Consider the following 12,688-nt stretch of genomic DNA (forward strand, 5'->3'; position numbering starts at 1 on the left):
TGTTTTTTTCAATGACTTATAATAATGACTCGGCATCCCCTACCCTGGGCCCCTGTCTTGAATAGGTCGCTAAATGGATGGAAAGCTCCTTTCTTAAATTGAATGCAGGCAAAACAGAGCTGATGATCTTGGGGAACAACATGAACACTTTACTTGACTTCAGCTGGCCTAGGTGTCTAGGTCCGCTTCTGGTTCCTTTAGTCTGGGATTGTGGGTGGACACATCTTAAACACTTGACTCTCAGGTCGTAAAACTAGCTGCCCTCTGTTATGGAATTCTGAGGATGTTGCATAAGATTCTGCTTCTTCTGCCCTCTACATCAAGAAGGTTGGTGGTCCAGGTGCTCATTTTGTTAAGCCTCGACTACGGCAATTCATTGTATCTGAGTACTCCTAAAGCCATATTAAAGAAACTTCAGGTAGTTCAAAACTGTGCAGCATGGATTCTGTGTAACATACTGAGACATCATCAATCGGTCGCTAGTTGTCTGGGAGCAACCGTATATTACACAGCTTGATCTATTCACCTTTAGTAGATTTCTAGTGTTATGGTTCTGGACCCAAGAACAATGACCTTCAAACTTTTGACTGCTGTCCCCCCAGCCCCTTTTGAAAAAAAAATACTGGGGTCACCCAGAAAAACAAAAATATTTTTTCACAGATATTCTTAAAAATGTTAAGTAGTGTAAGCAAGCTAACTCATTTTACTGGGCTTGAGGGTACACCATTTAACAAATATATGCAAAACTGATTCGCAGTAATGCTTTCATCTTCTTACAGTAACGCAGCAAGCAAGATACCTCCAATGAGACTGTGCATTGTTCAAAGCAATAGTATATATATATATATATTTTAACAATCAATCCCATATTCGAATTTGAAAAAATAATAATAAGTGCAAAACTGTGTGGCGTCAAAACCTTTTTTTAAAATAAATTATGGTCTTGCCTTTTTTTCCATATTATCATAGCCAGATGGCAACTGGATCCATGTCATGAGCACCATCCCCAGCAAGTCCTAGCATTAGCCAAAAACACTTTGCATTCGGGAATTCTTCTGCCTATTCTTAGTGTTAAATGTAAAACTAAATACTCACAGACGTGCCTGCTAGGTCTGATGCTGCATCCTAAATTAGCAGAGTAAATAGAAAATCGGTTGATCTGACCCTTCTAATGGCCAAAAGGTATATAGCTTTACCGTGGACAAAGACTGGACTTTGTTGTGCATTCCTGCTTGAAGAGGAATCTCCAAGGGCTTGAACTGAACTTGCCTCCTGTTTAGAAGTCTCAGGGCCATCAAAGTCTTCCTCTGCCAGCAACTGGACTCTCTGTTGAGGCTCCTGACCTGCCAAGTAGTGCCCTATCCAGTCCCCGGGCCCTTGAGAGGTGAAGTTGGCAGAGCAAGAGCTGAAATTCACACACAGAACGCCGTGCAGGGAAATTTTCGACACACTATCTGCAATGCGGCTGATAAACAATGAGCCACCCGCTATGCAGCTGAAATCGACGCTCCACCTGCATTGCGGCTAAGAGATCGATGCATTGAGGGTGGAGAAACAATGCCACACCCGCTTGTGGCTGCTAACCCCATGCAGCGTGGTTTTCCAACACCGTGTGACAGGACTTCTCACACATCGTCCCTGGGCATCAAAATCATCATGGACCTGCGCAGATCCAAAGTGCCCGTCTGTAAATCAAAACAATGCATCGCCTACCCGACCGGAGAAGAAACGACGCACGGCCTCACTTGCGAGTAAGGAATTGACACATTGCTGACTCTTCCGATCCATGCTCGCCCGTGCAGCTTTATTTTTGACGCAAACCAGGTACTTTGGGTAAGATCAACGTTTCCATTGTTTTCTATGGAGTAATACTCTTATTCCTTAGAAAATTCATATCTTGACTTGTGTATGTTGGATTTTTTCATTTTGGTATTGTTTGATTTAGATAAATATTACTATTTCTCTAAACTGGTGTGGTGTCCATTTTGTAGTGTTTTCATTGTGCTACTGTGTGTGTTGGTACAAATACTTTACACATTGCTTCTGAGATAAGCCTGACTGCTTGTGCCAAGCTACCAATGGGGTAAGCAGGGGTTATCTAATTGTGTTTCTCCATTGCCCTGACCAGAGTGAGGGTCTCTGCTTGGACAGAGTGCATACTGGCTGTCAACCAGAGACCCCATTTCTAACAATACTGATCTGGATGATACCCCACAGGACGAGGTTTCATTCAAAGTGTTTGGAAATTCTTGTGTGATTAGAAACTGTTGCTTTTTTAGTGGAGCAGACAAAATGTTATTGTATTGAGTTTTGTTACATTTGAGTGATGTTAAAGAGAGTGCGAGTGTGCAGATTATAAAGGAGGGTGAACCGCTGCGAGGTGCAAAATTGAAGTTAACAGTGTTACGCTGGTATAGATCTGTTGGTGTGTCGCAGCTCGTTGCTCGCTGCTGCTGGTTGAAGACATCATAAGGGGTCACTCTGTGATTGGTTGCTGTCCCCGAACAAGGGATTGTGGATTCAATGTTATTTTCTGATTGGAAACTACATTTTATTGTGATTATTGATATTTGATTGGGAGAAAAATGAAATGTTTTAATGCTATGCAAGATGTGTTTAGAGGAGATGTGCATATAACTAGTAGAGAGAGAGAAGAGGCACATCCTGAAAATACCTCAGGTCATTGTATAGCGATAAACACAGGGCTCCACGCATGTGTTTAGCTTGGTCCATGGCACAAGGTGCATTGAGGTTTCCACAATATGGCACATTCTATTTGAGAACTATTAAAAATCTGAGGAGGGTGTTGTATGAGATGAAACCATCTCCTAGATCTGCACAATATGAGGCACTTAATGTTTGTGAACATGCTGCTTATGCTAGAGAGAAAACAACATATCAGGGTAGAGCCCAAACAGTTGTGCACACCTAGGTTGAAGGCTTTCAAAGAGTATGGTGGAACGGAGGTGCTCAAGACTAAGAATATGGGACATTTTGGGTTAAGGTTTGTGACAGGATTGAGATCTGAAATTATCATGATGATTCAGCAGCAGATGGGATAAGAAGTGTCTGGTGGAGGTTATGTGTATGTGCTATGGAGCAGAAGTGGTCTTGCATCATTTACTAATGACTTCCCAAAGTTGAGAGAAAAGCCAGTGGAGTGGTATAAGCAAGTTGAGAGGTTTGAAAAAATATTGCAGGTGTTAGGGTTGACTTGAACATTTAGTTTGATATCGTGGTTCCAAGTGATTCGTGGGCAGAATGTAAGGTGTCTGTTCAGTGGCCTGAATCAGAGCCACTAGGAAACTTAGGGGGTGATTCTGACCCCGGCGGTCACGGACCGCCGGGGCCAGGGTCGGCGGGAGCACCGCCAACAGGCTGGCGGTGCCCCGCAGGGCATTCTGACCGCGGCGGTTTGGCCGTGGTCAGAAAGGGAAAACCGGCGGTCTCCCGCCGGTTTTCCGCTGCCCTATTGAATCCTCCATGGCGGCGCAGCTTGCTGCGCCGCCATGGGTATTCTGACACCCCATACCGCCATCCTGTTCCTGGCGGTTCTCCCGCCAGGAACAGGATGGCGGTATGGGGTGTTGCGGGGCCCCCGTAAGAGGGCCCCAAAAAGAATTTCAGTGTCTGCTTTGCAGACACTGAAATTCGCGACGGGTGCAACTGCACCCGTCGCACCTTCCCACTCCGCCGGCTCAATTCTGAGCCGGCGTCCTCGTGGGAAGGGTTTTTTGCACTGGGCTGGCGAGCGGCCTTTTGGCGGTCGCCCGCCAGCCCAGTGCAAAAGTCAAAATACCCTCAGCGGTCTTTCGACCGCGGAGCGGTATTTTGGAGGGGGGAAGTCTGGCGGGCGGCCTCCGCCGCCTGCCAGACTCAGAATGACCCCCTTAGTGACAAAAGGTCCTTAGCCGTTGGCGATGAAAAAGTTTCAACAGGTTATGACATTTTTGAAAGTCCAAAGCATCAGTCCAAGATATACACTGGGTTAAGATTGATGGAACGACTCAGAAACCGAAGGAATTGATTCATGCTATGAGAGACTGTTACAGGCATTCAAGCAGTATAGTGTAACCAAGGTGCTTGAGACTAAGGATACAGGACATTTTGTGTTGAGATTTGTGACAGGACTGAGATCTGAAATTACATGATGATTCAGCAGTATAGGGGATGTTGACAGAAAAGGTGGAGAACTGATATGATAGAGGCAGTTAAGACTGTATCTAACTTTGCAGGCAAAGTTGTTAAAGGACAGAAGAAAAAGGAAAGGGACAAAAAAACAGCAAGAGGGAAAGCACAAAGAACCAGATGATATGAGTAAAGTCAGTGACAGTGATTCTGGTGATAGTCTTTTGGATGTGTTATTGTCTGAACACCAACCCCCGTATCATGAGTTTCGGGAAGAGGGTGGTAGTGTCACTGGTGATAATGGAAAGATTGTGTTTGCCACTGCCCCCCTAAAAGTGACTCCCAGTCTTCTGGGGGTCACTCCAGCTAATGTACATTATGAGCCAAAAGGCGAGGTTTCAGGAATTTATGCTCTTGTGTATCCTACCCCGAGCACTGTTAATGATCTTACTGTCCTAGTAACTCTTCATCCTCTGGTTCCTATGTATAAAACTGAAGGCGCAGGAAAAACTAGTTATAATTTGGCTGTCCGAAATGCAGTTGGTGAGTCAAGTAGTGTTTCAGCAAATCCCGATTCTAGAGAATTTGTTCCCTTACTTAGTGTTAGACCTGTCAGCTCTTGTTGTGGTTTTCCCAGTCTTTTTGGCTTCTGACCTGTTTTGATCCTGTGCTGAATTTCATTTTTGCTGTTCTTTAGGAACTCTGGGCACTTTACCACTGCTGACCACTGCTAAAATGCAAATGCTTTCTGTCTAAATGGTACTGGTGATTGGTTTATCCATGATTGGCATATCTGATTTACTAGTAAGTCCCTAGTACAGTGCACAATGTGTTCCCAAGGCCTGTAAATCAAATGCTACTGTTGTGCCATACACATGAGTAGCTCTGTAACCATGTCTCCGACCTGCTACTGCAGTGTCAGTCTGTGCACCCACTTGCCAGGCCCAAACCTTCCCTTTTACTACATGTGAGTCACCCCTAAAGTAGGCCTAAGGCAGCCCTATGGGCAAGGTGCGGTGTATTTAAAAGGTAGGACATGCCCTCGTGTGTTTTACTTGTCCTCATAGTGAAATACTGCTAAATTCGTTTTTCACTATTGCGAGGCCTTTCTCTCCCATGGGTTAACATAGGGATTGCCTTGAAATATCTTTCAAGTGAAGTCCCCGATTGGGAGGAGATAGAGATAAGGAGTTTGTGGTCTCTAAACTCACAATTTAAAAATACACCTTTTGGTGAAGTTGGTTTTTAAATTGTAAGTTTGAAAATGCCACTTTTAGAAATTTGGCATTTTTTTGCTTAACCATTCTGTGCCTCTGCCTGGCTGTGGAATACACATCTGGGTCAGGATGACTGCTGCTTGCTGCTTCTGTCCTGGGAGTGAAAGGACTGGACTTTGCTTTCGACATCCTGCTTCCAAAGGTTCTCCAAGGGCTTGGACTGAGCCTGCCTCCTCTTAGAAGTCTCAGGGACATCAAATACTTTGTCTGCCAGCACCTGAGTTCTCTTTCTGAGAGTCCTGACTTGCCAAGTGGTGCCCTTGGGAGTGAGTTCTGGTGTAACCAAGAAGAAACCAAGTACATCGACTCCAGAACGACTTTGGAACTGGCGCTGCTGTCCGACTTCGCGCCGCTGCCTGCACTGGAGCCGTGGGCCCCACTGAGTGTAACAACCACACCTGACACCGCTGCAGCACCTCTAAAGTTCCATCACAGCCTGTGTCCTGAGTGCCACACACCCAATGTCTGGGACATCTGACTCTGCCGCAGGATCTGTGGCTCTGTGGTGTGACTGCGAGACCACAAAGTCAAGGTCTCGCGTCTTGACCTGCTGGATTCATCGACCTCATTGGATCGTAAGGAACTGACGCCTCACCACCAACACTGCATCACATCTCTTGCAACCATTAGGAACTGATGCCTCACCTCCCTCGCAGTAAGGAACCAACGCCTCACCTCCCCGGTAGCAGTAAGGAACCGATGCCACACCAGATCCAGCGACGTCTGACTTCCCTGACTCCGTGCAACATCTTTGCTTCCTCGTTTTCCTAAGGTACTGCACCTGGGGTCCGTGTGACTCCGCGAACAGCCTACACTCCCTTGCAAGTGGCGTAGAACTGTTGGGAACGACGTCAAGATAGCCTCAGTTGGAGCTATTGTGTTTCTAAGCACTCTAAAGAGATTTCACCTTTAATTTGTATCTTTGGTCCTGTAAGTTAGATTTTTATCATTTTGGTCTTGTTTTACTCAGATAAATATTGGTTATTTTCTTAAACTGATGGAGTACTTTTATGGTGTTTTAACTGTGATACTGTGTGTGTGTGTATATACAAATACTTTACACATTGCCTCTGAAATAAGCCTGACTGCTTGTGCCAAGCTAGCAAGGGGGTGAGCAGGGGTTATCTTAGCTGTGTGATTCCCTTACCCTGACCAGAGTGAGGGTCCCCACATGACAGGGTGCAAACCATTGCCAACTAGAGACCCCATTTCTAACGCATGCAAGTACTTCATGTGTGGCGAATGCAGGTTCGACTTTGAATCTCTCAGGGCGTACTTCTGTAAGTTCTTACCAGAAAATGCCAACTATTGGAACACCCATGTGGGAACCACATTTAAATCTTGGTAGCGGTGAACAAGGAAATGGGAATGTGTCTAAAGTTCCTGTGGTAACACTAACTATTAGTGCCAAGAAGATAGCTAAGTGGGTGAAGGCTTTCAATGATGGTACCCATTAAAGAGAAAGCGTGAGTTTGGAGTTCAGTCAGGGAAAAATGAAAGATGAAAACTCAAATTGAAGAACTGTTCAAAATATTCGGAAATGGAATGAACAATAGAAGGGAGAAGCTTGATGGGGGAAGAAGAAAGATTTAAAGAATCCCCCTAGGGAACCACCTCCTTTAGTAGGAGGGGGGAAGCAACACATTTCCCATTGAAAGAAGTGCCTGTACCTTGGAGCAGAAGTGATCTTGCATCATTTACTAATGACTTCCCAAAGTTGAGAGAAATGCCTGTCGAGTGGTATAAGCAAATTGAGAGGTTTGTGAAAATATTGCAGGTGTTGTGGGTTGACCTGAACACTTTGTTTGATATTGTGGTTCTGAGTGATTTGTGGGCGGAATGTAAGGTGTCTGTTCAGTGGCCTGAATCAGTGTCCATAAGAAGCTTAGTGATGAAAGGTCTTTCTCCATTGGTGATGAAAAAGAATCAAAAGGTTATGACATTTTTGTAGTTCAAAGTACCAACCCAAGGTATGGATTGGGTTAAGATTGACAGAATGACTAAGGAACCTAAATAATCGATTCATGCTATGAGATTGTTGCAGGCATTCAAGCAGTATAGTGGAATGGAGAGGCTCTAGACTAAGAATATGGGACATTTTGGGGGTCATTCCTACCCTGGCGGTCCGAGGGTAGGGGACGCCAGGGTAGGGGACGGAGGAAGCACCGCCAACAGGCTGGCGGTGCTTCTGGGACTATTCTGGGACCGCGGTCAGAAAAGGGAAGCCGGCGGTTTCCCGCTGGCTTCCCGCTGCCCCTGTGAATCCTCCACGGCGGCGCTGCAAGCAGCGCCGCCATGGGGATTCCAACCCCCTTCCCGCCAGCCTGGTTCTGGCGGTAACGGGTGTCGTGGGGCCCCTGGGGGCCCATGCCACTGGCATGGGCACTGCAGGGGCCCCCTAACAGGGCCCCACATTGATTTTCAGTGTCTGCTTGGCAGACACTGAAAATCGCGACAGGTGCAACTGCACCCGTCGCACACCAGCAACTCCGCCGGCTCCATTCGGAGCCGGCTTCCTCGTTGCTGGTGCTTTCCCACTGGGCGGGCGGGCGGCCTTTTGGCGGTCGCCCGCCAGCCCAGCGGGAAAGACAGAATGACCGCCGCGGTCTTTTGACCGCGGTACGGTCTTCTGGCGGTTCCCGCCAGGCGGGCGACGTCTGCCGCCCGCCAAAGTAGGAATGACCGCCTTTGTGTCTCAGTTTGTGACAGGATTGAGATCTGAATTTAACATGATGATTCAGCTGCATTTGATTTGTTGGCAGAATAAATCAGTTGATGAGATTTTGAGATACAGCAAGTACTTTAGTGACGAACTTGAGATGAAACAGAAGAAATTAGAGGAAAAGTTGATGGTTGCTCAGGTGAAAGCAGCTCAGAGAAATAGTCAGATTCAGCCATTTGTAGGGGATGTTGGTGCCATGCAAAGTGTGGATCAGCAGGGACCAAATCAAATGCAGGGTGGAGATCAAGGAGTCCCCATTAATCCCAGTACTGGAATGGATGTCAGTAGCCTGAAAAAGGCAACCCCTGGTCACATCTGTAACAAGTTGGAACATTGGAAGAGGGAATGTAATCTTAATCCAGCTAATCTTCTTCAAAATTCAGGGTTTGTACCATCTCAGAATAATAACTAAATGCATAATGTACAGAGACGGCAAGATTTTAACATGCCCCAAGCTCCAGTGATGCAGGTTCCGCAACCCCCAATACCACAGCAGAATGCTAATGGTCCTAGGCTAAATTTGAATCAAGTTCTGAATATGAACACAAATGTGATTCAGGATAATAGTCCCTTTCAACAGTTTCCCATGTTTGAGACCCTTGAGAACTATGGCTCCGATGAGTCAGCCTGGCGGTGCCTGAGAGGGGAGGAAGAGTGCATGCTTGGCACAGTCTTGGAGGCAGACCAGCTTGATCCATTCATAGCTAGTGAAGTGAATGGCCACCTTGTGTCATTTCCAGTTGACACTGGTGCTACATGTACTACTTTGGGAACAGCAGAAGTCCAAAACCTACCCCTACAGGGAAAAATGGTCCAAGTTGTATTTGTGGAGAACAAACTGATGTCAACCCAAGAGTCTGCTTAAATACTGGTAAAAATAGGATCCTTTGAACACAATGACTGATTTGTGGTGTGTGACTCCAGCTCAATGAGTCTTTTGGGAAGGGGCCTACTCTGTAAACTAAATTGTGTCATCTATTGTGCACTGATGGGCATAACAGTGCAAACACAGGATGAGGATGTCGCCTTCAAATTGACAAATGATAGCTTTTACAGTACGTTGTTCACTCCGTTGACTGTTGCCGATTTACCACCAGATCTGAAAGAGACAATTAAATCTAAAGTGTGGGATTTTTCAGGAAAAAAATATTCGACTTATTAAAGGTGCTGAACCTGTCCGAATTACTTTTAAGCCAAATGCTGACTAACGGAGAATACCTCAATATAATTTGACACCTGAGATAATTGCTGGTATAACACAAGTGATGGAGTTTATGACAAAGCAGGGTGTACCGAAGAAGATAATTGGCAGTCCTTGCAGTTCTCCCATCATGGGCTTGCAGAAGCTGAGTAGGAAGTACAGGATTGTACAGGACATGCGAAAGGTGAACACCATTGTTGTTCCTTGTTGTCTCGTGGTACCGAATCCAGCTGTGATATTGTTTCAGATTCCGTGTGATGTTGAGTGGATCACTGTCACTGATTTGTGCCAAGCCTTTTTCTCGATAACATTGCACAAGGACAGTCAGTTCCTCTTCGCATTTCAGTTCCAAAATCATGTTTTGGCATGGTGCCGAGTCCCACGTGGGTACACTCACAGCCCCTCCATTTTCAACCAGATTCTTAGGAGAAATATGGAGTCCCTGGTCATGCCTTGTAACTCAGTTCTGATACAATACATCTGCGACCTATTGGTGGCGTCAAATACTCAGGAAGCTTACAGATGTGATACTACTGCTATGTTGAATCACCTGGTTGAGAATGGACATAAAGTGTCCCTAGGAAAGTTGCAATTCTGTCAAAAAGAGGTTCATTATCTTGGCGATCACAATGAAAAAGGAGCGAGGAAAGTGTAACAAGAGATAATTTCAACCATTTTGAAAATGAATCCACCAACAACGCAGAGAGAAGTCAGGATTCTCTTGAGAATGGTGGGCTACTGTCATCAGTGGACACCCAACTTTTCCCTAGTGGACAAGCCTTTACAGAGGTTGACACACAAGGATGTGTCTGATCCAATACCTTGGGATAACGATTGCTTAGCTGCCTTCCTAGAGCTGAGAGGAAGTCTCTGTCATGCCCCAGCACTGTGAATACCTGATTACAATAAGTCATTTGCACTTTTCCACAGTAAGAGGGAGGGCTGCGCTCTCTCAGTGCTTACACAAACCCATGGAAATGGCAAAAGTGGCTCACTTCTCTGCTCAATTAGATCCTCTAGCTTCTGCGCTGCCTGGCTGCCTTAAAGTGGAAGCAGCAGTCATTTTCAGCACAGAGAGGTGTGAGAATATAGCTATGGGTCACCCGTTAACTGTGTATGTTCCCCGTTCAGTGGCGTTGTTGTTGACAAGGACTAGAACCCAACACCTGACAAGTAGCCGCCTTACCAAGTATGAGCAAGTCATTCTTGCGGCAGAAAATGTGACTGTCAAACAATGTGGTGTTCTAAATCCTTCAATTTTGTTACCTGTACCTGATCATGAAAATTATGATGTATGTGAAGTGGACCATGATTGTCTCAATGTTACTGAACTAAGCACCGAAATGAGTCCAGACACATGAGATGAACCATTACATTGAATCTGATTTTATGCTCTATGCTGATAGTTCATGTTTGCAACACAGCAGTGGAAGTCTAAAGAGCAGCTGAAGCTGTCTGCACTATTTCAGGAGTTGTCAAAGCTTCCTGGCTTTAAGGGGTATTCTCCGCACAAATGGTTGAATTGATTGCTCTTATTTGGGCATGTTGTGTTTCCGATCAGCTGAAAGTGACAATTTACCGATTGTCAGTACAGCTTTGATGTTGTTCTTGACTTGGCTAGGCATAATCACAGTCCAGCTCATGTTGGTAGGGATTCCATGGTGAGACTGTTTAGGCAAACATGGTTTAATTCCTAGTTCAAACTGATGGCTGAAGCGCTCTGTCACAGATGTGTTATGTGCCAGCAGAACTATGTGGGAAAGAGAACTGCAGTAACACTAAGTCACACTGGGAGGTCAGGAGGACCCTTTCAACAGAATACAGTTGAACTTTATCGAGATGCCTGTGTGTAATGCACTGAGATATGTCCTGGTGATTCTGTACATCTTCTTGTGTTGGGTTAAAGCTTACCCGACCAGAAGAAATTATAGCCTGACTGTAGCAAAACTGCAGTTGAGAGAGCTTATACCTAGATTCAGCTTCCTGACTTCACCAGAATCAGATCGTCAATAATGAGGTCCTGAGATTGTTGTGCACATCACTGCAAGTGGAACAGCGATTGCACAGCAGCTATGGGTCTGATGCTTCGGGTCTTGTTGAGCAAGTGTATGGGACACTGAAATCAAGACCAGAAAAAGTGTGTGCTTCGACATCTCTGTAATGGCCAGATGCTTTGCCACATGTGTTAATGAGTCTTTGCAGTGGACCTGATCGCAAGACTGGACTGTCTCTCCTGTAGTCACTGCATATGCACACAGACACAATTTGACCTGTTCGATGGCAAAGTAAAAAAGAAATTCCTAAATTTGCTAAAAGATAGAAGAAGGGATTTAGGGCCAGATGTAACAACATTGAGAATTGCGACCCACAAATTGCGAGTCAGAGCAACTCGCAATTTGCGATTTGCAATTCTGAATGTTGGATGGTGCTCCTGACACCATCTGCGATTCGCAAGGGGGTCGCAAATGCCCACCTCATGAATAATCATGAGGTGGGTCGCAATTTACGACCCCCTTGAGAATGGCGGCCCTCACAGGGATGGTGGCCTGCTGCGGACACCAGACCACCATGTCTGAGACTGCTTTTTAAAAAAGCAGTTTTTGTAATGTAGCCCGTTTTCCTTAAAGGAAAACAAGATGCATTACAAAAACGAAAAATAAAATGTTTTCGTTTCATTTCTTCAGAGCAGGCAGTGGTCCATAGGACCACTGCCTGCTCTGAAAAAATGTTTGCATTGCCATATACAACGGGGAAGGGGTCCCATGGGGGCCCCTTCCCCTTTGCGAATGGGTTACCACCCATTTCAAAAGGGTGCAAAATGCGATTGGTTTGCGACCGCGTTCGCAGTCACAAACCAATCCTGCATTGCACTGCGGCTCGCAATTAGGAAGGGAACACCCCTTCCTAATTGCGACTCGCAAACCCGTTTTGTGATTCGGTAACCAGGTTACCGAATCGCAAAACAAGGTTTATGCATTGCGATGTGCTTTTTGCACGTCGCAAACAGTGAAATTCGCTGTTTGCGATGTGCAAAAAGCTTTCTACATCTGGCCCTTAGAGTCCAAGGGGGGGAGGGTTGCTGCCATACTGGCTACCTTCCCGATGGGCCCATTAAGAGTTTCCCGCTAGGACAGCGGGCGAAAACCTGAGTTTCCACTCGCTGGCCTAGTGGGAAACAGCCTACAGCATTGTCTCCGGCTCGTAATTAAGTCAACGGCAATGGTGTAGAGTGCAGGGGGCACCAGCACCCTTGCAGTACAATACAAGGGTGCTGGCCCTAGGGGGACCTGCACTGCCCATGACAAGTCTCCGCCAGCCTTTTCATGGCGGTGCTAACCGCCTCAAATGGCTGGCGGAGAA

Source organism: Pleurodeles waltl, chromosome 6, assembly GCF_031143425.1.
Source record: "Pleurodeles waltl isolate 20211129_DDA chromosome 6, aPleWal1.hap1.20221129, whole genome shotgun sequence".
Classification (NCBI taxonomy): domain Eukaryota; kingdom Metazoa; phylum Chordata; class Amphibia; order Caudata; family Salamandridae; genus Pleurodeles; species Pleurodeles waltl.